This window comes from Rhinoderma darwinii, chromosome 1 (assembly GCF_050947455.1).
Source record: "Rhinoderma darwinii isolate aRhiDar2 chromosome 1, aRhiDar2.hap1, whole genome shotgun sequence".
NCBI lineage: Eukaryota > Metazoa > Chordata > Amphibia > Anura > Rhinodermatidae > Rhinoderma > Rhinoderma darwinii.
Window position 1 is genome coordinate 630,090,523 of NC_134687.1, and position 26,481 is coordinate 630,117,003.

General features: G+C 47.5%; 1 protein-coding gene across 1 annotated transcript in view; it reads right to left on the bottom strand.

Moving 5' to 3' along the window:
* LOC142656549 (uncharacterized) overlaps positions 1–26,187 on the bottom strand; it is a 106,993-nt gene extending 80,806 nt beyond the window's left edge. The window contains exon 1 of the mRNA XM_075831513.1: positions 26,056–26,187. The gene's annotated coding sequence lies outside the window, so the exon portion shown is untranslated. The remainder of the gene's footprint in view (positions 1–26,055) is intronic.
* Between the last annotated feature and the right edge of the window lie 294 nt (positions 26,188–26,481).

Below are 26,481 nucleotides of genomic sequence, written 5' to 3' on the forward strand. Positions count from 1 at the left end.
CCCTCCACCTCAGCCTTCTCTTCTCTAGGGGAAATACATTTGATCACCTTTCTTTATAACAGAGATCTTCCATACCCCGTATTATGATCAAATCTAAACTATCCCCTCCAATAAAAAACATGACGATCAGTTGGGGACAGGGGAAAAAAAAAAACTCTGGTGGAAACTTTGTTGCAGTTTCTTTTGCAATTTTATGTATTTTCCTTGTAACATAAATTGCATGCTACATACATTTTCCTTTAAAATGGTTCAGAGAAAAAAATAAACCTACAGTTCATCCTGCAGAAAACAAAGATCTCACACAGCTACAATCATGAAAAAATAAAGAATACAGGGGGCAAACAAATTTACAGGGTTTTCAAGAGGTTGCCCAGGTTGGGGGCTATTTTCTATACTGATAACCACTTCCACAGGATAGGTCATCAGTATATGATCGGTTGGGGTCTGACGCCCAGACCCCGCACCGATCAGCTGTTCTGGCTGCCTCCGAGAGCCGGAAGGTATGCAGGGGTCGGTGCCGGAAGCAGAAGGCTCCCACCACAGTATAGCGGCAGTGCTGTAGTACTGCAGCTCTGCTCCTATTCAAGTGAATAGGAGCAGAGCTGCAGTAACCCAGCACAGCTGCTATACAGTGGTCAGCGCCTTCTGCTTCCGGCACCAAGTGACACTTTAAGGATGGCTGTTCTCATTTCAATGTGATGGGGGTAAAGCAAACCTTTGCTCTGACTACAAGAGTGGGGTACCGATCCAGAAACCCCCAATTGGCCATTAATATAAACTTATAGGACATACGGAGTCAATAGCGGAGTCGACTGCGCTATTGATTCCGTCGGAAAAACGGAAACCTGCTGGATGGTGACGAACGGAAACCATTAGCAATGTTTCCGTCACCATTCATATCAATGGTGACTGAAACGGAAGCTGTGGTTTTAGTTTGACTTTCCGTTGCGGGGTTCACCCGACAGAAACCTCTGATGGAACCCTGGAATGGAAAGCCAACGCTGATGTGAACAGGCCCTTATCCATGTGTAGAAGAGTAGACTCCAATTTTAGTATTTCTCTCACTGAACCTGCACAACATCTTTCCACACGATTGTCATGTCCGCTGTTCCCACATGGTAGAACGTTACACTCATGTTGGAGAGAATATAAGAGCAGCTCAGATCAATCACTGGTTATATAAGAATATGTTCACCGGGGCTGGATGTGGCTGCCTACAGTACGAAGCAGTTCATTTATGTGGGGCCCCCTGACCCCCACAATTAACACGGGGCCCTCCATGACCACACTTACAGATCTCAGAATCCTTATTATTTAACTTGCCCTGAGAATGCATTGGGGTTTTTTCCACTGGTGTATTCCAAGAGCCATAACTTTTCTACTTTTCCATCGATGGAGTTGTGTAAGGGCCTGTCCTTTGCAGCCCCTTTACTGTATACTGCACATCTTACCCTTAGTAAATGGCGTTTCCACTGTGCCCCCTGAGTAAATGCCACCCACACTGTGCCCCCTTAGCAACGAACGCCCACACTGTGCCCCCTTAGCAAATAACGCCCACACTGTGCTTTGATAAAGAAAAATAATCGTTATAGCTTTTGTTAAAGGGCTTATCCAGCGACTAAAAATTGCATTGCACTAATATATTTATGTGAAACTAAGTAACTTACTAATGTACTTTAATTAAAAATTCTGTATTAAATGGTGCAGTTCAAACCTCATGACTTATTCAGGAAGTGCTGGAGCTTTTCTAATAGTGATGACGCTCCGACATGGCCCAATGTGACTGAGGGCTTGCTTCATGTGCTGTTCGTGAACATGACAGCAATGGGCAGTCACATTGCCTGTTGCTTGAGTCCCGAGCAGAGCATCGGCTAGCACTTCGCTCGGGACTCCAGCACTGCTCCCGACGTCCATATTTGGTCAATTCAGGGGTTTCCTATCGCTGGAGTCCCCGAGCAGTGCATCAGCTGATGCTCTGCCTGGGGACTCCTCAACTCGTGGGCCGTGATTATGGGCATATAAGCCTAATAGTGCAATAAATCCATATAATGGACAATACAACAAAGCAGTGAATTCACCGCTAGACCAATAGTAATATAAATCACTGGATGCATCTGCAGATCACATCCAGTAGCCATATAGAGCGATAGACACAGATTTAAAAACATAGAATATACCCCCCCAACATGTTTTGCCGTAGATATTGTGAGATTAATCCTCATCACTCTTGAGTTCCTTTTTTCCATAACAGAATTTGTCCAGGATTCATTCATATTCACAAAAATGACCGAGTAATGCTAAATCCCTAATACATGTTCCCTGGTAAGAAAAGTTTGGCCTATGACTCACACTAGTAGGGCTATCTGTAAGAAATGCACATAATATTGAAAAGCTTGCTGACTTATTTGACAATATTACAGAATATGTCTTTGATGCTTTACATATAACTAGCACATTTACCAGTCAGCTTATCTTAGTAACTAACCAGCATACTATAGTCCTGGACTATCTCATAACATCCCAATGCGGTACGTGTCAGATAGTAGGTCCTGCCTGCTGCCATTATATATAACCCTCTGGCCTGTTGCAAGCCACGTATGATATCGAGCAGGATAAGAGGGTAAAGGAAAAGTTCAGGAAACTTGAATTCAGATTTGCTTAGTTGGCTAAACACAGCTAACTGGTTTAAGGGAATAGGTGGTTCCGTTTTATGGAATATTAGATGTGGCTTTGTAGGTATTTATTATAGGAATACTTATTTATTTGATTGTCAAACTAATTTTTTATGCGGATGACGAAGTGTTGTAATGGTTATAAAAACCCAAGTTCTATGTGTAGGAAAAGGAGAAACATTGGGAAATAAAATAACTTCTACATCCTTACTTCCAGTAACAGTTCCCATGCCTCAATTAATCAAAGGATGATGGATGGAACCCCTCTCAAGTCTTTATATGTGTCCATCGGGGTGGTGTTAGGAAACAATCAGATAATTAGGGATAGATTTGTGTGGCCAGGAACACCCCACTCTTAGGTAAATGATTTATAGATGATCTGTGGTAAAGGATCTCAAGGCAAGTTTGATGATCCCACTGTTTATGTGGCTACCCGTGTAATCCGTGATATACCACAGTTTCAGCTGTAACTCATGATAGGTAGATTCCCCAAATCTAATGGCCACTATACTAGGTTAGGAAGGGATAGGAGGATCCGAGTTTTTACCTTCAGAGGATATCGGTTCCCATAGGGATAGAATAGTTGGATACAGTATTTTGTCAAAAAGAGGTGAACTGGGGGGGCGTGGCCAGCTATGGGAGAGTGAAGTCGTGTTTGCTCCAGCTCCTCACCCAGCGTTCATATTAGTGGCTAGCATCGACTCCCAGTAATGGGAAAAGCTTCAAAAAAATCTAAGGCAGCAGCCCTTTCCTGCCCCTCTTCACCCCAGCGCGATATTGGGGTCTATTTCGGGCGCCATCAGCAGATGCAGCTGAGGGCCTCATCGCGGTCTGAAGCAGGCGACCAAGATGGCCGCTCGGAGCCGTCCTCGACGCTAGCTCGGTGCCCTGGGCCTCCGGAGACCGCATCTGACGACGTCCACTTACCCTCCAGGGTGCAGCTGCAGGAGGTCGATGGATCCGTGTCTCCTCACCAGGCATCGGACAAGACGGGGGCCCGGCCGACGACGCCTGCTACTTCCCAAGATGGCCGCCGGGACTCTGTGTCGGCTGGAAACGGGCCCGCTCAGGAGAGCTCGGCCCTTCTTTCACTCCCGCCAGCTGGGAGAGCTCGGGATCCGAGGGAACCGGACCCCCGACCGGGATTTGAGGTCTCTGGGGTCTCTGGGGCCTCCTCTGCGGTCGCCGCCGCGCTCCTGCAGTCGGACCACGTGGTCCCGCAAGATGGCCGCCGGCGTTCTCGGGCCGACCAGCAGAAGTCGGGGAAGCATCCTGCAGCAGAGCTCTCTGTGCCTCCTAGACAAGATGAGGGGCGGACACAGACTGACCTGGAGTCCCTTAGAATGGGAGACTCCGCGGACGACCGGACGGTGGATGGTCAGAGGGAGGACCGCAGTGAGTACCAGGGCCCTGTGCCACATACCGCTAGTGCCACGGCTCACCATGTGGGGCTGATATACCCAGATCCCCCTCTCAGGGGACCTGGGCAGGTAGGGGCCTCCCCCTCTTGGTCCCTGAGCAATACCCCCAGCGCTTTATTGACAACCACTCAGCCCCTGAATATGGGGTCTTTCCCGCACCCCGGGAATATGTCTGTGCTGCGGACATGCGGCCAGGGTCCCCAGTGCCACCCACTTTCTTCTCCTGACCTGGATAATACCCATACATCAGCAGGCTTGGGATCGCATTTCCCAGATCCGTCGTCTGGGTCTGTGTGTGAAAATAGGCCGGCAACCCTCTCGGATATCCGCCAGCTTGTGCAATTGATGCCCACCAGGGAGGATATGTCTTCCTTTGCGAGACAGATCGTGGAAGAGTGTAAGCTAGAGTTTACCCAGTTCCGTGCTGAACTTTCCTCACTTACTGCGAGAGTGGACACACTCACTCAGGATCGGGCGGCTGATAATGCTACTATTGTGAATATCCAAACAACGATCCAGCAGCACTCAGCCCAACTGTTCACTTTACAGCAACATCTGGACGACATTGAAAACCGTAACCGGAGGAATAACCTACGAGTCCGGGGGTTACCAGAATCCATTCCTGCGTCTGACCTGTTTTCAACCCTGTCAACCATCTTTAATAATTTATTGGGTCGCCCGCCGAACACCCATATAGAAATTGACCGAGCACATAGAGCTCTCCGCCCGGTGAGTGTTGAGGATCCACGCCCGAGGGATGTCATTTGCCGAATTCACTTTTACGCCATCAAAGACTCTATCCTACAAAAAATCAGACGACAGCCTATCATCCTTCACCAAGGCACGCAACTACGTATTCTGCCGGATTTATCACGACATACGCTGGCGCAGAGAGCTGCTCTCAAACCCCTCTTGGAGGTACTCCGGAGCCGTGATATCATCTACAGTGGGGCTTCCCCTTTGCCCTGATGGTCCGACAAGATGGTCGTACCCATACAGTACGATCCCCGGCCGACGTGCCTGGATTCTTACGGGACTTGAACCTCCCTCAGGTTTCTCTACCGGAGTGGCCCTCGCTGCTATCCTCTGCTGGCGGAGGACCGCGGTCGGGACGGCCGCTTCCTCGGCCCCTGCATGCGACGGTGGGTCGCCCTCAGCGCGGACCCCGCAGAAGATCTGGTCGCCGGCAAGAACGCGATCCTACTCCACCTATGGAAATTGCCCGCTCGGCGTGATGACCTGGAGTGCCTTTCACGGCGACGAGGACTGCTTCCTCTTCTGTGTGGAATTGAGGCTGCCTGCTGTTTGAATATTTCCATTAGATGCCTTACTACTGCTTTTGTCTTTGCATTGAGTTTTAGATGTTAAGCTGTTCATACTTTTATTATAGTACGCTGGGGAGTGCGGATAACTCTCATGCATAGTTGTCACCTTCCCCCTGTAGGTATTGGACCAAATTTTTGGTCTTTCGCATTTGTGCGTTTAGTTGATGCGGTAGTGTTTCTCATACTGCCTTTTTTGTTGAATACTTGTATGTGTTTTTTTTCTAATGCTCTGTCTTTTACTTCTAGCTTGTTCCCTTCCCCTTCCTTCCTCCTGGCGATCCTGGACTCCTGCCCCTCGTGGGTTTTCCAGTGCACCTCTCCAAGCCGTTTAGTCTACATCCATGGCTGACCTCAATATTGCCTCCTTCAATGTGAAGGGGCTGAATGTTCCTGAAAAGCGGGCGCAAATCCTCCACCATCTACACAAGCGTAAGGTACACATTGCATGCTTCCAGGAGACACATTTCAAGGAAGGACACACCCCTACCATTAAACATAAATTTTACACTACTTGGCACTTCAATAATAACCCACTTTCCAGAGCGTGTGGAGTGGCCATAGCGCTCCACAAGTCCCTCCCCCATCAGGTTGTCAATTCGGTCGTGGACCCCGACGCTAGGTATATCATTTTAGTGCTTAATATTGGTGGGAGGGAGTTCACGGTGATTAATGCTTATGCTCCCAATCAGGGACAGGTGCCTTTCATTCTTAAACTTATAGATACTGCCCTTCCGGTGGTCAGGGGGACTGTGGTGCTGTGCGGAGACTTCAATCTCACTTTGGATCCGACAGTGGATAATTCTACTGGTCATTCGAGTCTGGCATATGGTGCTATCAGACGGGTGAAACGTGCTCTCTTGCAGCTCCAATTATGTGATGCATGGCGCATTCAACATCCCGCTGATAAGGATTATAGTTTTTACTCTCATCCGCATGGCACATACAGTCGCTTGGACTACATTTTTCTGCAGCAGCATGCTCTCCCCTGGGTCACCAACACGTCCATTGGTAGTATTCTGTGGTCTGACCATGCGCCGGTGTATTGCACCTTGCAGCTCCCCTTCCTCACTAAGGGCCCCTGGACTTGGAAACTTAACGAGTCCCTCCTCCTGGATGGGGTATGCCATGCTGACTTGCTTAAGACGGTGGAGCATTTTACACTGGACCACGCTCGTGATGACACGTCCCCCTTGATTCGTTGGGAGGCCCTTAAATGTGTTCTTAGGGGGGTACTCATAAAACATGGGGCGCGCCTTAAAAGAGAGAGGGCCCATTCCCTTAAAATTGCGCTCCAAAAAATTAGCTCCCTGGAACTGGCTCACAAGCGTGCGCTCTCTCTTCCGATTCTACGGGAATTACAGGTTGCCCGACAGGAGGCCAGGCGGCTGCTGGACTCGGCCCAGCAGCGTGCTCTTCAAGTCTGTCGTAGTAGGTTTTATGAGTTTGGCAATAAGAGCGGACGCATGTTGGCCAGAGCTTTAAAGGCTAGGACTGCCCAGTCACACATACCAAACACTAAATCTCCGTCTGGCCAGGTTGTTCACACGACCCCGGAAATAGCGGATTGTTTCCATAGTTTTTTCTCTGACCTGTACAGCCTTGACTCACCCGCCCGCGCCCCCTCCCTTCCGCCGGACCGGGATTCTTTCTCCTCTCCCTTCACACCGTTGTCTAGGGAGATAGCAGAGGAACTAGATATGGACTTCACCTCCCAGGAGCTCCTTGCGGTTATAACCGATCTTCCTGGGGGAAAGAGTCCTGGCCCGGACGGCTATACTGCCAAATTCTACAAAATGTTATCTGATCATTTAATACCGCTCCTACGGCCAGCGTTTAACTCTGTGTCCCCAGAGGTCATGTTTCCTCCCAGCTCCACTTTAGCCCACGTCACGGTTATCCCTAAACCGGGTAAAGACCCTCAACTCTGCTCAAGTTATCGTCCCATCTCCTTACTCAATGTAGATCTAAAAATATATGCCAAGTTGCTTGCCAATAGATTGAATAAATACCTGCCTAGTCTAGTTCATCCGGACCAGGTGGGGTTTGTACCGGGCCGGGAGGCGCGGGACAACACCCTCAAAACATTTGATATCATCCACCATGCACAGACTAAACACATCCCGCTCATGATCCTGTCCCTGGATGCCGAAAAGGCATTTGACAGAATATCATGGCCTGCCCTTCACCAAACCCTTCGACATGTAGGTGTGGGACCCTCTCTCCTGGCAAAAATTATGGCACTGTATCACACACCTTCGGCCCAAATAAAAATAAATGGATCCCTCTCGGCACCTTTCACGATTCATAATGGCACTAGACAGGGATGCCCCCTGTCTCCCCTGTTGTATGTCCTGGTCATGGAGCATCTCATGGCCTCCATCCGGAACAACTTGGATATCAAAGGCATTAACATTGGAGGAATGGAATATAAGTGCTCGGCATTTGCTGACGACCTATTGGTCTATCTCACAGACCCTCATGTCTCCCTCCCTTCTTTGATGTCCGAGTTGTCCCGTTTTGGAACTTGGTCTAATTTCAAGATTAATTTCTCTAAGTCTGAAGCGTTAAATGTTTCTCTCCCTGCCCAGCTAGTGTCGCTTCTCCAAAGTAACTTCCCTTTCTCGTGGCCTTCCAGAGGCATTACATATTTAGGTGCTCGTATAAGTAGAGACCTCACACAGCTGTTTACAAATAACTTCATCCCCCTGCTGGCCAAGTTTCGTACTGACCTTAGTTCCTGGCATAAGACTGAATTCTCCTGGTTCGGCCGGATTAATATTATTAAAATGTCTCTACTCCCCCGTTTACTTTATCTCCTGCAGACCATCCCCATCACTATCCCATCTACCTACTGGTTGCGGTTTCAGCAGTGTTTTGGCTCCTTCATTTGGCCGACTGGTCGTCCGCGTTTGAGCCGAGCTCTTCTGACTCGCTCCAGGGGTGCGGGTGGGGTGGGTCTGCCGGACTGTCGGCTCTATTATCTAGCATCAACACATGCGCGGGTTTTAGATTTTTTTCACAACCGAGAATCAAAACTGTGGGTTCGTTTGGCTCAACAACTATGCCCCAGTACCCTATCTACCCTGCCGTGGACCCTGCCTGGGAATAGACCGACCCAACCCTCCTTTGTTGTACACCATACCCTTGTGGCGTTGAGGCACATAAAGCCTGGAAGTACGCTGGTTGACCCCCTGGGTCCTTTAACTCCGGTTACGGACAATCCTGCCTTTCCTGCTGGTAAGGCTGGTCGCTCCTTCCTAGGTAGGTCACCCACCAACCCCTTGTATTTTGCACAGGTTCTATCTGCCTCCTCTCTTCTCCCTTTAACCTCTATCTGCCCCGAGGACGTGCTCTCTCCTCGCCGTATGTATGAATACGCCCAGTTGAAGCACTTTTATGGAGCAGTTAATCGACGCGCACATCTCCACCGGTTGTTAACTGACTTTGAACGCCTCTGTGTCTCCACCCAGCCCCCTACCCACGCCATCTCCACATTATACAAACTACTACTTGCACAGCGATCCCAACAACTCCCCTCCTTCTGCGGGGCTTGGGAGAGAGAATTACAGACTACATTTACAGAAGCACAGTGGAAGAGGTGTTTCACCCTTTCTCAAAAAGTCTCTATAGCCAGTAGGGCCCAGGAAACTAGTTACAAAATTGTCTCTAGATGGTATCGGGTCCCGGCGGCTCTGCATAAATGGTTTCCATCTGTGCCTGACAGTTGTTGGCGGTGTGGTGCTGCGGGAGGCTCCATGTCACATGTCTGGTGGAGTTGCCCCTTGTTGAGGAGTTTTTGGGATGCAGTACTTAGATTAATACTAGAAGTTACCGGAGTTTCTGTTCCCGATTCCCCAGAAGCTGCTCTGTTATTTATGTTCCCGATGCCAATACACGTTTATAAAAGTTCCCTAGCTAGACATCTCCTTCAGGCGGCAAAGTCAGTGATCCCGCGCAGGTGGAAAACTGCAATGCCTCCAACATTAGATGAGTGGTTTCGGGAGGTTGCCGTGATACAGCACATGGAACACCTGGTAGCTCACTCCCCGGCAGCTGTGGTAAAATATACGTCTACATGGTCGCCATGGATAGTGTTCCTTTCGTCTTCTTCATACCTCACGGCCGTGACCTGAGTTGGCCTATGCCCCTGTGAAGTGTACGGTGGTGCTTATTTTCTGTTGGCTGCATTCATAATACCCCGGAACAGGAGTCCAGGATCCTCTTGCCCTCGCCCTTCCCTCCTTTCCCTCCCTCTCTTGGGGCCTTTTCTATTCGTTCTTTTCCCCTGTCTAGGGTAATGTGCCTCTCCTTCTCTGCTTCAATTAAGTGGCCTCAACGTATGCTCTGCTGCTTTGCTCATGAACTCATTCATGCTACTGACGTATACTGAATAATGTTCTTGAATGGGGATGTGATGCACATTTCTGATTTTGTTTTAGTGGGTTTTTGCTTTGGTCTTTGACCTTGTTTGTTTGTTAATTTACTGTGTGGAGGCCTTCCCTCCACTATGTCTTGTAACTTTGTGTACTGAAACTTAATAAAACTTTGAATAAGAAAAAAGAGGTGAACTGTCAGAGTAATAAATCTAATACCCGTTAGATTTATATATTGTATTATTATCAAAATGACTGCATTATATTGTTTGAGATATGTATTAGATATGTTTTTAATCGTCTCTTAAATGAATGTATTGCCTATCATCTAAGATAGGGTAAAGATGACATCATCTGGCATTCCAAACTGATGAGTACCAGGATTCCTATATATTAGGAAGAAAGTAATTACCTTATATGGAACTATTTTTGGGTGTATACCTATATGTACTTGGCATCATCTGATTGGTTAATGTGTGTTAAGTTAAAGCATGAATCTATAAATAAAGGCTCTGTCCACAGCCATTTAAGATTTCTGTACATCAAACCATTGTATGTGCAATCTCTCTCGATCTGTAATTTTTGTGAATACGAATGAATCCTTGACAAATTCTGTTATGGAGAAAAGGAACTCAAGAGTGATGGGGATTAATCTCACAATACGGAGTCCTCAGGGATATATGGGGTAATGGCGCCGTAAACGCCAGAGAGCAGGCTTAAATATCCTCGGTCGTCGTTACTGAAACGGATTGATGCCAAGAAGTCAATCAAGAAAGAGCGTGCTAAGTCATACCCACGCATCATCTGTCTGAATGTCCCTAGCCAATAGGTGAAAGATTCAGGTGTTTGCGCACAGCCCATAGGAAAGACGTTAAGTATTGGAGTATATTGTATTGCGCATGCCAGTATTGGAGTATATTGTATTGTGCATGCCAGTATTGGAGTATATTGTATTGCGCATGCCCAGGGACTTGGTTTCTGCAGGCTTGCTATTTAGCTATTGTAATTCTGCTAGAACTTAAAAGCATAATATCGAGGCAATTCCTTTGCCGTTCCCTGAACTTAGCATTTAACTGTTGATATTTCTGGGTACACTGGGGTATAAATATACCAATAAACAATTTACAAAATGTAATAGAGTAACAGAAATAAGTAATCATGGCTATTCGACAAATGATACCTGTATTTCCTTGTCTAGATAAAATAATATCAATGGTTTATGAAAGGATATGTGTTCAAAAGATTTGTTTTTCAATAGACGTTAAGTTATTCTCAAGACGAATTTTGTAGAAAGAGATTTATTTTATTAAGAGTTAATTAGTAATTAGTATTTAAGAATAATCTACATAGTAGTAGAAATAAATAAACGTTCCTTATTTAACCCCTTAATGACCAGGCCTGAAAAGACCTTAACCCCTTCCCGCTCCTGGACGTACTATTACGTCATGGCAGCTGTGTCGTTCGCGCTCCATGATGGAATAGTACGTCTCGGAAGTAACGGCCGTTTCGGCCGTCCTCCCGACACATACAGGAGCTGTGACGCTGCTGTCTTGTTCAGCAGCTGCCGCAGCTCCTACAACGGGGACCGATCGCTGTGTCCCCGCTGATTAACCCCTTAAAAGCCGCGTTCTATAGAGATCGGGGCTTTTTAGGGGTTAAGCTGCCATCGCCGGCCTGCTACACGATAGCGGCCGGCGATGGTGACTATGGCAACCGGACACCAAACAATGGCGTCCGGCTATGCCATAGACGGAAGCCTAGTGGGTCCTGACAACGTCAGGACCCACTATGCTTGCTGTCAGTGACTAGCTGACAGTTCTAATACACTGCACTACGCATGTAGTGCAGTGTATTAGAATAGCGATCAGGGCCTCCTGTCCTCAAGTCCCCTAGTGGGGCAGAGTAATACAGTAAAAAAAAAAGTTAAAAAAAGATGTGTAAAAATAAGAAAATAAAAGTTTAAAAAGTATTAAAAGTAAAAATCCCCCTTTTTACCTTATCAGTCATTTATTATTAATAAAAATATATAAACAAACAAATAAACTATACATAATTGGTATCGCCGCGTCCGTAACGACCTGAACTACAAACCTATTTCGTTATTTATCCCGCACGGTGAACGCCGTAAAAGAAAATAATAATAAACCGTACCACAATCACAATTGTTTGGTCACTTCACCTCCCAAAAAATGGAATAAAAAGAGATCAAAAAGTCGCATGTACCGAAAAATGGTCCTGATCGAAACTACAGTTCGTTACGCAAACAATAAGTCCTCGCACGCCTTTATTGATTGAAAAATAAAAAAGTTCTGGCTCTTAGAATAAGGTAACACAAAAAGTGAATGATTTTTTACAAAACTTATTTTATTGTGCAAACGCCATAAGACATAAAAAAAACCTATAAACATCTGGTATCGCCGTAATCGTATCGCCCCGCAGAATAAAGTGAATGTGTCATTTATAGCGCACGGTGAACGCTGTAAAAAAAATAGAATAAAAAAACAATAGTAGAATTGCTGTTTTTTAGTCACCACGCCACCTAAAAATAGAATAAAAACGGATCAAAAAGCCGCATGCACCCCAAGAAAACTACAATGGGTTCCTCAAGGGGTCTAGTTTCCAAATTGGGGTCACTTTTGGGGGATTTCCAATGTTTTGGCACCACAAGACCTCTTCAAACCGGACATGGTGCCTAATAAAAAAGAGGCCTCAAAATCCACTAGGTGCTCCTTTGCTTCGGAGGCCGGCGCTTCAGTCCATTACCGCCCGAGGGCCACATGTGGGATATTTATCAAAACTGCAGAATCTGGGCAATAAGTATTAAGTTGCGTTTCTTTGATAAATCCAATTGTGTTGTAAAAAAAATGGAATAAAGAGGATTTTCTGACAAAAAAAAAAATTTAAACTTCACCTCTACTTTGCTCTAAATTTCTGTGAAACACCTAAAGGGTTCATAAACTTTCTACATGCTGTTGTGAATACTTTGAGGGGTCTAGTTTCTAAAATGGGGTGTTTGATAGGGGTTTCTAATATATGGGCCCCTCAAAGCAACTTCAGAACTGAACTGTAACCTAAAAAAATAAATAAATGAGGCAATACTTCGCTTCTTACATTATACTTATAATGAGCCGTGCCCACCCCCAGATGACCCCAGTTTTGACCGTTTGTATAAACGGAGACCCCTATTAGACCGTTTCAGAGCCCGGTTTTCCCAAGCATACACCCCCGAGAAGTGTATTTCTATTGATGAGTCCCTGGTACATTTTAAAGGGAGGGTTCAATTCCGCGAGTACCTGCTGGATAAGAGGGCAAGGTATGGCGTGAAGATGTCTAATCTGTGCGAGAGTGCATCAGGGTATACCTACAGGTTTAGGATATATGAAAGAAAGGCCACCCCCAAACCAGACTGCATCCTGGACTACAAAAGGTACATGGGAGGGATGGACTTGTCAGATCAAATCCTGAAGCCCTACAGCGCCATGCGGTGTGGTATAAGAAGCTGGCCGGGCACATCATACAGATGGCATTGTACAATGTGTACGTGCTACATAGATGTGCAGGCCAGAACCTAATCTTTAGGGACCAAGAAGGGGGGCACCCAGTACTTCTGGAAGCGAGGCCACACGCATCGTACCAGGGCGGCAACACTTTCCAGGAGAAGTTCCCCAAACTGGCAAGAAGGGAAAAAGTCAAAAGAGGTGCAAAGTCTGCTATAAGAGGGGGATAAGGGATGACACAATATATCAATGTGACTCGTGTCCCGAATAACCAGAGCTCTGTATGAAAGAGTGTTTTAAAATTTATCATACATCCGTTGGTTTATAATTTACCCCAATTTTACTTACCCTGATGCACTCCGCACAGCTTATCCCCCCTCGTCTTTCCCCTCTGAGCCCAGCTGTGTGCCCAGGCAACTGATAACAGCCACATGTAGGGTATTGCCATACCCGAGAGAACCCACATTACAGTTTATGGGGTGTAGGTCAAAATGCTCACTACACCTCTAGATGAATGCCTTAAGGGTGTAGTTTTTAAAACGGGGTCACTTCTTGTGGGTTTCAACTGTACTGGTACCTCAGGTGCTTCTGCATACATGACTTCGCACTAGAAAATCCCCAGTAGGCCAAATGGTGGTCCTTTCCTTCTGAGCCCTCCCATGGGCCCAAACAGCAGTTTATCACCACAAATGGGGTATTGCCACACTCAGGACAAATTGGGCAACAAAATGGAGAATTTTATTTCTTGTGAAAATAAGACTTTTTGAGCTAAAATGACATATTATTGGAAAAAATATATATTTTTTTTAATTCCCAGCCCAATTCAAATAAGTTCTGTGAAGAAACTATGGGGTCTAAATGGTCACATTACCCATAAATGAATTCCTTGAGGGGTGTAGTTTCCAAAATGGGGTCACTATTGGGGGATTCCTACTGTTTTGGCACCTCAACACCTCTTCAAACCTGGCATGCTGCCTAAAATATATTCTAAGAAAAAAGAGGCCTCAAAATGCACTAGGTGCTTCTTTGCTTCTGGGGCTTGTGTTTTATTCCACGAGCGCAGCAGAGCCACATGTGGGACATTTCTAAAAACTGCAGAATCTGGATAATACATATTTAGTAGTGTTTCTCTGGTAAAACCTTCTGTGTTACAGAAAAAAAAATGAAGTTTGCAAATTTCACCTCCACTTTCCTTTAATTCCTGTGAAATGAGTGAAGGGTTAAAAAAAACTTTCTAAATGCTGTTTTGAATACTTTGAGGGGTCTAGTTTTTAAAATGGGGTGTTTTATCAGGGTTTATAATACATAGGCCCACAAAGCCACTTCAGAACTCAAGAGGTACCTTAAAAAAAAGGCATTTGAAATTTTCTTAAAAATATGAGAAATTGCTGTTTATGTTCTAAGCCTTGTAACGTCCAAGAAAAATAAAATAATGTTCAAAAAACGATGCCAATCTAAAGTAGACATATGGGAAACGTGAACTAGTAACTATTTTGGGTGGTATAACCGTCTGTTTTTCAAGCAGATGCATTTAAATTCTGAAAAATGCTATTTTTTCAAAATTTTCTCTAAATTTTGCAATTTTTCACAAATAAAGACTGAATATATCGACCAAATTTTACCACGAACATGAAGCCCAAAGTGTCACGAGAAAATCTCAGAATCGCTTGGATAGGTTTAAGCATTCCGACGTTATTACCACATAAAGTGAAATATGTCAGATTTCAAAAATGGGCTCTGAGCCTTAAGGCCAAAACTAGGCTGCGTCCTTAAGGGGTTAATGACCAGCTCAGTTTCTGTTTTTGCCTCTCTGCGCTTCAGCAGCCATAACTTTTTTTATTTTTTCATTGCTGTGGCTGTATGAGGCCTTGTTATATGCGAGAGAAATAGTTTGTTTTTTTCCCCACAGTTTGGGGGTAAAAAAATTTTTTTTTACGGCGTGAATGTAGGACAAAGCGATTCTCAGAGTAGTTTTCTTGGGTTTATTTTTTATCCCGTTCACGTTTCACGCTAAATAACCGATTAGATTAATTCTTCAGGTTATTACGGTCGTGTAGATACCTAATATGCGTAGGTTTTTTGTTTTTATTTAGTGTAGGGGCAATAAAATATATTTAATGCAAAATAAAGACTCTTATAATGGCAGGGGGGTAGGGAAACAGACAGTGAGCCCTAATCTACCCACCACTCAGTCCCTGCCTACTTGCAACGACCCGCCCTAGGCGACGGGGTACAACTGGGCGACAGTCCCTACGCTCAGTAGGTGCACGACAGAAAAACAGACAAGGGGACACAAGGAAAGGGAAATGGGGCAGTTGCCCACGGCAACACCGTGAGCAACAAGAGAGGTGAACGAGCAGAGTCAAACCAGGAATGTACGAGGTACCAAACGCAGAGCAGGAGAGTAGTCAGTAAGCCGGGGTCAGTATGAAGCAAGGTCAAATAGCTAGGAGCTGCAGCAAGGCCAGGAAACCACACGAGAAGAATCACAAGCAAAGGAGGAACAGGAAAGGCAGGTATAAATAGACAGAGGGCGGGAGCTAGCTCCGTCTGGCCAGGCTGCGATAGGCTCTCCCACTCCTAAGCCTGCCATCCTGAGTGGTGGAAGATGGAGTCAGTCTCAGAGACATAGAACCAGGTGCAGACTGATTACCCATGGGCCTATACACAGAAGTTGTGCCTGGCAGATCCTTTACAGTACCCCCCCCCTTTTATGAGGGGTCACCGGACCCTTTCTAAGTGGACCTGGTTTATTGGGAAAACGAAGGTGGAACTTCCTGACCAATACTCCAGCGTGAACATCCCGGTCGGGTACCCAAGTCCTCTCCTCAGGCCCGTATCCTCTCCAATGGACCAGGTACTGGAGGTAGCCTTGGACCATCTTGCTGTCCACAATCTTGGCCACCTCGAATTCCATCCCCTCAGGGGTGAGAACGGGAACAGGAGGTTTCCACGAGGGAGCCCAGGACGGGGAGCAGCGTTTAAGGAGGGAGGCATGAAACACGTCGTGTATACGAAAAGATGGGGGCAACTCCAGTCGGAAAGAGGCAGGATTGAGGACTTCAATGACCTTATACGGCCCTATAAACCGGGGAGCAAACTTCTTGGACGGGACCTTAAGGCGCAAGTTCTTTGACGATAACCACACCAGATCCCCGACCATAAACAAGGGGTTAGCAGAACGTCTTCTATCAGCTTGAGTTTTTTGTATACTCTGGGACGCCTCTAGGTTCTTCTGAACCTGGGCCCAGACTGTGCACAGTTCCCGATGAACGACCTCTACCTCGGGATTGTTGGAACTACCAGGTGAAACGGAGGAGAACCGTGGATTAAACCCAAAATTACAGAAAAAGGGGGAGATCCCTGACGAGTTACTGACCCGGTTATTAAGGGAAAATTCGGCGAGGGGAATGAATGAGACCCAATCATATTGACAGTCAGAGATAAAACACCTTAAATATTGTTTTAGAGACTGATTAGTCCTCTCAGTTTGGCCATTAGTTTCAGGATGGAAGGCAGAGGAGAAGGACAGATCAATCTCCAACTTTTTACAGAAGGCTCTCCAAAACAATGAAACAAATTGTACCCCTCTGTCCGAAACAATATTGACAGGGACCCCATGGAGACGCAGGATGTGTTTGACAAACAAGGTACCTAACATCTTAGCATTGGGTAGTTTCTTGAGGGGCACAAAGTGGCACATCTTACTGAAGCGGTCTACTACCACCCACACCACCGACTTGCCTTGAGATGGAGGAAAATCGGTGATAAAATCCATGGAGATATGGGTCCAAGGTCTCTGGGGAATGGGCAAAGAACGTAGTAAGCCTGCTGGTCGGGACCTGGGAGTCTTGGACCTGGCACAAACCTCACAAGCGGCGACGTAGGCCTCAACGTCTTTAGGCAACCCAGGCCACCAATAGTTTCTGGCAATGAGGTGTTTGGTACCCAGGATGCATGGATGACCAGATAGTGCGGAGTCATGATTTTCCCTAAGTACCCTTAGCCGGAGTTGCAGGGGAAAAAACAGCTTGTTCTCAGGAAGGTTCCCGGGAGCTGAACCTTGATCAGCCGCAATTTCAGAGACTAAATCAGAATCAATAGAAGAAACGACTATACCAGGAGGCAAAATACAAGCAGGATCTTCCTCCGAAGGAGGGCTGGCCATGAAGCTACGCGACAGTGCATCGGCCTTAATATTTTTAGACCCAGCCCTATAGGTAACCAAAAAGTTGAATCTGGTAAAAAATAGCGCCCATCGAGCTTGTCTCAGGTTTAGCCTCCGGGCAGATTCTAGGAAAACCAGATTCTTGTGGTCAGTAAGGACCGTTACCTGGTGCCTAGCCCCCTCCAGGAAGTGGCGCCACTCTTCAAATGCCCATTTAATGGTTAAGAGTTCGCGGTTGCCAATATCATAGTTACGCTCAGTGGGCGAAAACTTCCTGGAGAAGTAGGCACAGGGACGGAGATGGGTGAGGGACCTGGTACCCTGGGACAAGACAGCCCCCACTCCCACCTCGGATGCGTCAACCTCCACGATAAATGGCTCCATTTGGTTGGGCTGGACAAGCACCGGAGCCGAGATAAAGCACTTCTTAAGGACCTCAAAAGCCTGGACAGCCTCAGGAGGCCAGTGGAGGAGATCAGCACCTTTGCGAGTGAGGTCCGTAAGAGGCTTAGCGATGACCGAGAAGTTAGCAATAAATCTGCTGTAATAATTAGCGAAGCCCAAGAAACACTGTAACGCCTTCAGGGAGGCAGGTTGGACCCATTCCGCCACAGCCTGGACCTTGGCGGGGTCCATGCGGAATTCATGAGTGAGGATTTGACCCAAAAATGGTATCTCTTGCACCCCAAACACACATTATTCGGTCTTAGCTAACAGTTTTTTTCCCGAAGGACCTGGAGCACCTTCCTGACATGCTCAATGTGGGAGGACAAGTCCTTGGAAAACACGAGTATGTCATCAAGGTACACTACAAGAAATACCCCAAGGTAATCCCTTAAAATCTCATTTATGAAATTCTGGAAGACCACGGGGGCATTACACAACCCAAAGGGCATGACGAGGTATTCGAAATGACCTTCGGGCGTGTTAAACGCAGTCTTCCACTCATCCCCCTCTTTGATGCGGATAAGGTTATACGCCCCCCGTAGATCAAACTTAGAGAACCATTGGGCCCCCTGGACTTGATTAAAGAGATCAGGAATCAAAGGAAGGGGATACTGGTTCCTTACAGTGACCTTATTCAAGTTACGGTAGTCAATGCATGGCCTAAGACCACCATCCTTCTTCCCTACGAAGAAGAAGCCAGCACCTACCGGAGAAGTAGAGGGGCGAATGTAACCCTTGGCCAGGCATTCCTGGATATACTCTCTCATGGCTTCACGTTCGGGACAAGAAAGGTTAAATATCCTACCCTTAGGGAGCTTAGCTCCTGGTATCAAATCGATAGCGCAATCGTATTCTCTATGAGGAGGTAACACTTCGGAGGCCTCCTTAGAGAAAACATCGGCGAAGTCCTGAACAAACTCAGGTAGCGTGTTCACCTCCTCAGGGGTAGAAATAGAATTAACAGAAAAACATTACGTCAAGCATTCATTACCCCATTTGGTAAGCTCCCCAGTATTCCAGTCAAACGTGGGATTATGCAACTGCAACCAGGGAAGGCCTAAAACCAAATCGGACGATAATCCCTGCATCAACAGTACAGAGCACTGCTCCAAATGCATGGAGCCAACAAGGAGTTCACAAACAGGGGTATGCTGAGTAAAATAACCATTAGCAAGAGGAGTGGAGTCGATACCCACTACCGGGACAGGTTTAAGCAAATCAATCAAAGGCATAGCTAGAGACATAGCAAATTCCACAGACATGATATTAGCAGAAGACCCTGAATCCACGAAGGCACTGCCGGTAGCAGACCTACCACCAAAAGAGACCTGAAAGGGAAGCAAGATTTTATTACGTTTCATATTTACGGGAAATACCTGTGCGCCCAAGTGACCTCCCCGATGATCACTTAGGCGCGGAAGTTTTCCGGCTGCTTATTCTTACGCCTAGGACAGGTGTTCACTTGATGTTTGTCATCCCCACAATAGAAGCAGAGACCATTCTTCCTGCGGAACTCTCTACGTTGTCGGGGGGACACGGAGGCCCCGAGTTGCATAGGTACCTCTGAGTCTTCCGTGGAAGAGCGAAGCAACGGGACCTCGGGAGGCATCATGGGGGAGTCAGAGGGGAAAACACAAAACCGTTCAAGTTGTCGTTCCCTGAGACGTCGGTCAAGTCGTACCGCTAAAGCCATAACCTGGTCTAAGGAGTCAAAACAGGGATAGCTAACTAGCAGGTCTTTCAGGGCGTTCGACAGACCCAACCTAAACTGGCACCTTAAGGCAGGGTCATTCCACCAAGAAGCTACGCTCCACTTCCTAAAGTCAGAGCAATACTCCTCCACAGGTCTCTTACCCTGACGTAAGGTCACCAGCTGACTCTCGGCAAGGGCAGTCCTGTCAGTCTCGTCATAAATGAGTCTGAGAGCAGAAAAGAAACGGTCAACGGAGGAAAGTTCAGGGGCGTCAGGAGCCAGGGAGAAGGCCCATTCTTGGGGCCCTTCCTGGAGCCGGGACATAATTATACCCACCCGCTGGCTCTCAGAACCTGAGGAGTGGGGCTTTAAGCGAAAGTAGAGCTTACAACTCTCCCGAAAGGAGAGAAAAGTCCTCCGGTCCCCTGAGAACCGGTCAGGCAACTTGAGGTGGGGTTCAAGGGGTGAGGCTGGTTGACCCTCTGAGCCAGGGGCTGGACCTGTAGGGAGAGACCCTGCATTTGCTGAGCCAGGGTCTCAAGGGGGTCCATAATAGAGTGAGGGACCAGGGTAGCCTAGGTATATGGGCTTGTGATTATGTAATGGCAGGGGGGTAGGGAAACAGACAGTGAGCCCTAATCTACCCACCACTCAGTTCCTGCCTACTTGCAACGACCCGCCCTAGGCGACGGGGTACAACTGGGCGACAGTCCCTACGCTCAGTAGGTGCACGACAGACAAACAGACAAGGGGACACAAGCAAAGGGAAATGGGGCAGTTGCCCACGGCAACACTGTGAGCAACAAGAGAGGTGAACGAGCCCAGTTAAACCAGGAATATACGAGGTACCAAACGCAGAGCAGGAGAGTAGTCAGTAAGCCGGGGTCAGTATGAAGCAAGGTCAAATAGCTAGGAGCTGCAGCAAGGCCAGGAAACCACACGAGAAGAATCACAAGCAAAGGAGGAACAGGAAAGGCAGGTATAAATAGACAGAGGGCGGGAGCTAGCTCCGTCTGGCCAGGCTGCGATAGGCTCTCCCACTCCTAAGCCTGCCATCCTGAGTGGTGGAAGATGGAGTCAGTCTCAGAGACATAGAACCAGGTGCAGACTGATTACCCATGGGCGTATATACAGAAGTTGTGCCTGGCAGATCCTTTACAACTCTTTTTGGGACTTTTTTTATTTATTTATTTGTTTTGTTACTTTTTTTTTTTTTTTTAATCCCATCAAGGGATAACTTTATTTGTAACTTTATTTTTTACTTGTAATGTATTAGCATACTTCTGTATGCTAATACACTACACTGTGTCACAGGCTGCTGATAAGGCAGCACATAGTGTGCCCGAACAGCAGGCACACGGAACAGACAGCCCTGGGGTCCTTTGTAGGTCCCCAGGGCTGACTGCAGAGGGATTCCCTGGTGTTTGATCGCATCGCTGGAATCCCGGTGATGCGATCAAAGAGGGGAATTCCCTTTCATCATGCCGCCGCGGTCACGGACTGCGGTAATCAAAGTGTTAAACAGCTGGGGTTGGAATGTTTGCCGACCCCAGCTGTGTTCAGGAGGCTGCTCTAAGATCAGGAGCTGTTAGTAACAGCTCCTGCTTAGAGGATGAGCGCTCTCACGAGCGCTCATCAGCCTGATCTGCAGCGACGCCAAAAGACGTCTCTGTAGACTAAGCACCCGCACCGCCTGACGAACAAAAGACAGTGGGCGGTCGGGAAGGTGTTAAAGATTATCCTGGAGCCTGGTGAAAGCATCCATACCTCTATTTACCCTAAAACAATGGCGACCAACAGTTCCCATCCGAGGGGTAACAGTAGGGCAATATCTGAGGCTGAGAAGGAATTGGTCTGATAACTCTAGCTTTGAAGAAGACTGTAACAATCTCCTAAATTTTTAGCACAGGGATACCCCCAAAAAAACATTACACAGAGCGTATGCAGAGCTAGGGCGACTGATCGGATCGGAAAACCTTACTATTACCCAAACCTAAAACTGATCCTTCGAAAGTAATTAGGTGTATTGGCACTTTTGATATTAATGAACGAGAAGTTTACAACATACTACGGAGGTATTGGCCGATACTTCAAGCCGATACAGACCTTACGACAGGTCTTAGCAGACTATCCATCTAGAACCTACCGTGGTGGTATAAATATACAGGAAATATTAGTGCATAGTCATTTTCAGAATGAAGAAGCATCGGTGGGTACTTGCTCAGGTCTCCCACGAAGGGCTCACATCCTTGTGGAAGGTGTTCCTTCTGCCCTCTAAGGGTATGTTCACACGAGGGCGTCCGTTACGGCTGAAATTACGGGGATGTTTCAGCCTGAAAACATCCCCGTAATTTCAGCCGTAACGGCATGTGCAGGCGCTTGAACGCCGCGTCCATTACGGACGTAATTGGCGCTGCTATTCATTGGAGTCAATGAATAACGGCTCCAAATACGGCCAAAGTAGTGACAGGTCACTTCTTTGACAGCGGCGCGTAAATTACGCCTCGTGTGAACAGACAAACGTCTGCCCATTGCTTTCAATGGGCAGATGTTTGTCAGCGCTATTGAGGCGCTATTTTCGGACGTAATTCGGGGCAAAAACGCCCGAATTACGTCCGTAATTAGTGCGTGTGAACATACCCTTATACCCACTTAAAAATGTTTCTCCAACCCAATTGATGAGACATTATTAAACAATGTATTAATTGTCTAAGTCATGGTGTTATTCATGGTGCTATTTGCACTTGTCTCAAGGTTTACATAGGCAAAACCATCCAACAATTAAAGAGATGAATCTCCAAACACCTTAGTGCTATCAGCACTCAGGCAGCCCCCCCCCCCCCCCCTTATCAAGACATATGAGGCTAATGCATAGTGGAAATATAAAAACTCTTCAATTTTGGGGCATCTGCCAAGTGAGCCTGGGTCCCAGACGAGGTAACCTAGACAAAAAGCTAGTGCTGTTGAAAGAACGAATCACTGTTAGAGGCACGATCAGTAAATGTAAATAATATCGCCATACCATGACTCTGGCCAAAACCGTCATACCATGACCGGATAACACCTCCATACTGTGACTGGCCACAACCGTCATACCGTGACCGGATAACACCTCCATACTGTGACTGGCAAAAACCATCATACCGTAACTGGATAACACCACCATACTGTGACTGGCCAAAACCATCATACCGTAACTGGATAACACCACCATACTGTGACTGGCCAAAACCATCATACCATGACCGGATAACACCTCCATACTGTGACTGGCAAAAACCGTCATACCATGACCGGATAACACCTCCATACAGTGACCGGATAACACCACCATACTGTGACTGGCCAAAACCATCATACCGTGATCGGATAACACCACCATACTGTGACTGGCCAAAACCATCATACCGTGACCGGACAACACCACCATACTGTGACTGGCCAAAACCATCATACCGTGACCGGATAACACCTCCATACTGTGACTGGCCAAAACCGTCATACCGTGACCGGATAACACCTCCATACTGTGACTGGCCAAAACCGTCATACCATGACCGGATAACACCTCCATACTGTGACTGGCAAAAACCGTCATACCATGACCGGATAACACCTCCATACAGTGACCGGATAACACCACCATACTGTGACTGGCCAAAACCATCATACCGTGATCGGATAACACCACCATACTGTGACTGGCCAAAACCATCATACCGTGACCGGACAACACCACCATACTGTGACTGGCCAAAACCATCATACCGTGACCGGATAACACCTCCATACTGTGACTGGCCAAAACCGTCATACCGTGACCGGATAACACCTCCATACTGTGACTGGCCAAAACCATCATACCGTGACAGGATAACACATCCATACTGTGACTGGCCAAAACCATCATACCGTGACCGGATAACACCTCCATACTGTGACTGGCCAAAACCGTCATACCGTGACTGGATAACACCTCCATACAGTGACCGGATAACACCACCATACTGTAACAGGCCAAAACCATCATACCGTGACCGGATAACACCTCCATACAGTGACTGGATTACACCACCATACTTTGACTGGCCAAAACCATCATACCGTGACCGGACAACACCACCATACTGTGACTGGCCAAAACCGTCATACCGTTACCGGATAATAACTCCATATTGTGACTGGCCAAAACCGTCATACAGTCACCGGATAATACCTCCATACTGTGACTGGCCAAAACCGTCATACCGTGACCGGATAACACCTCCATACAGTGACCGGTTAACACCTCCATACTGTGACTGGCAAAAACCATCATACCGTGACCGGATAACACCACCATACTGTGACTGGCCAAAACCGTCATACCGTGACCGAATAACACCTCCATACTGTGACTGGCCAAAACCGTCATACCGTGACCGGATAACACCTCCATATAGTGACTGGATAACACCACCATACTGTGACTGGCAAAACCATCATACCGTAACCGGATAACACCACCATACTGTGACTGGCCAAAACCGTCATACCGTGACCGGATAACACCTCCATACAGTGAATGGATAACACCACCATACTGTGACTGGCCAAAACCATCATACCGTGATCGGATAACACCACCATACTGTGACTGGCCAAAATCGTCATACCGTGACTGGATAACACCTCCATATAGTGGCCGGATAACACCACCATACTGTGACTGGCCAAAACCATCATACCATGACCGGATACCACCATACCGTGACTGGCCAAAACCATCATACCGTGACCGGATAACACCTCCATACTGTGACTGGCCAAAACCGTCATACCGTGACCGGATAACACCTCCATACAGTGACCGGATAACACCACCATACTGTGACTGGCCAAAACCATCATACCGTGACCGAAAGCACCTCCATACTGTGACTGGCCAAAACCGTCATACCATGACCGGATAACACCTCCAAACTGTGACTAGCCAAAACCGTCATACCGTGACCGGATAACACCTCCATACTGTAACTGGCCAAAACCGTCATACCGTGACCGGATAACACCATACTCTGACTGGCCAAAACCATCATACCGTGACCGGATAACACCATACTGTGACTGGCCAAAACCGTCATACCGTGACCGGATAACACCATACTGTGACTGGCCAAAACCATCATACCGTGACCGGATAACACCTCCATACAGTGACCGGATAACGTCACCATACTGTGACTGGCCAAAAGCATCATACCGTGACCGGATAACACCACCATACTGTGACTGGCCAAAACCATCATACTGTGACCGGATAACACCTCCATACTGTGACTGGCCAAAACCGTCATACCGTGACCGGATAACACCTCCATACTGTGACTGGCCAAAACCGTCATACCGTGACCGGACAACACCACCATACTGTGACTGGCGAAAACCGTCATACCGTGACCGGATAACACCTCCATACTGTGACTGGCCAAAACCGTCATACCATGACCGGATAACACCTCCATACTGTGACTGGCCAAAACCGTCATACCGTGACCGGATAACACCACCATACTGTGACTGGCGAAAACCGTCATACCGTGACCGGATAACACCACCATACTGTGACTGGCCAAAACCATCATACCGTGACCGGATAACACCTCCATACTGTGACTGGCCAAAACCGTCATACCGTGACCGGACAACACCACCATACTGTGACTGGCCAAAACTGTCATACCGTGACCGGATAACACCTCCATACTGTGACTGGCCAAAACCGTCATACCGTGACCGGATAACACCTCCATACAGTGACCGGATAACACCTCCATACTGTGACTGGCCAAAACCGTCATACCGTGACCGGATAACACCTCCATACCGTGACCGGATAACACCTCCATACCGTGACTGGCCAAAACCGTCATACCGTGACCGGACAACACCACCATACTGTGACTGGCCAAAACCATCATACCGTGACCGGATAACACCTCCATACTGTGACTGGCCAAAACCATCATACCGTGACCGGATAACACCACCATACTGTGACATTAGATTGTTCTCCATACTGTGACTGGCCAAAACTGTCATACCGTGACTGGATAACACTACGATACCGGGACTGGATAACACCGCCATAAGGGGGTCTGGCACTAATGTGGGGACACTGGTGCTGGCACTGAGAAGGGGCACGTGGATAGCACTGATAGGGGGCACTAACAAGGGGCATGTGCCTGGCACTAATGTGGGGAACCTGGTGCTGGCACTGAGAAGGGGCACGTGGATAGCACTGATAGGGGGCACTGTGACTGGCATGTACCCCCTGTATATAGTTAGAGCTCTTGATTTCCTGTCAGCTGGTGTGTACAGCTGCCAGTAACACAGGAGACGAGCTCCTCGCTGGACAGCCGCGTGTGATCACCGCGTAACATTCACTTTACTTATTCCGATAGCGGCGGCGCTACCCACCTGGCGCTCTCTGCAGGGAGCCGAGAACTGCGGCCGGTCTAGGAGCCGGGAGGAAGCTGAGAAGCGGTGGAGGCCGCTCTACCTGTTACTGCACAATAGCTGAAGGACCTGTGAAGATGTCACGTACACGTGACCGGCATATAAAGGGGGCGGGGCTTAGCAGTGCAGCGTATAAGTGCTGGATGAAGGCCCTGTGACCGATGGTCAAGTGACGTAACGGGCGGAGCTCTGTGATGGGCGGGGCTCCTGTACTATGAAGTGAAGTGATGATGATCACGTGACATGAGGGGGGCAGGGCTCTGTGATGGGGCGGGGCTACTGTTCTGTCTGGAGAAGTAATTGATTCAGTGTTTTCTTCTATAGATTGTCAGCAATTGTGTGAGAACTGGAGCCAGGGAAATGCTGGGAGTTGTAGTCCCCTTCTCT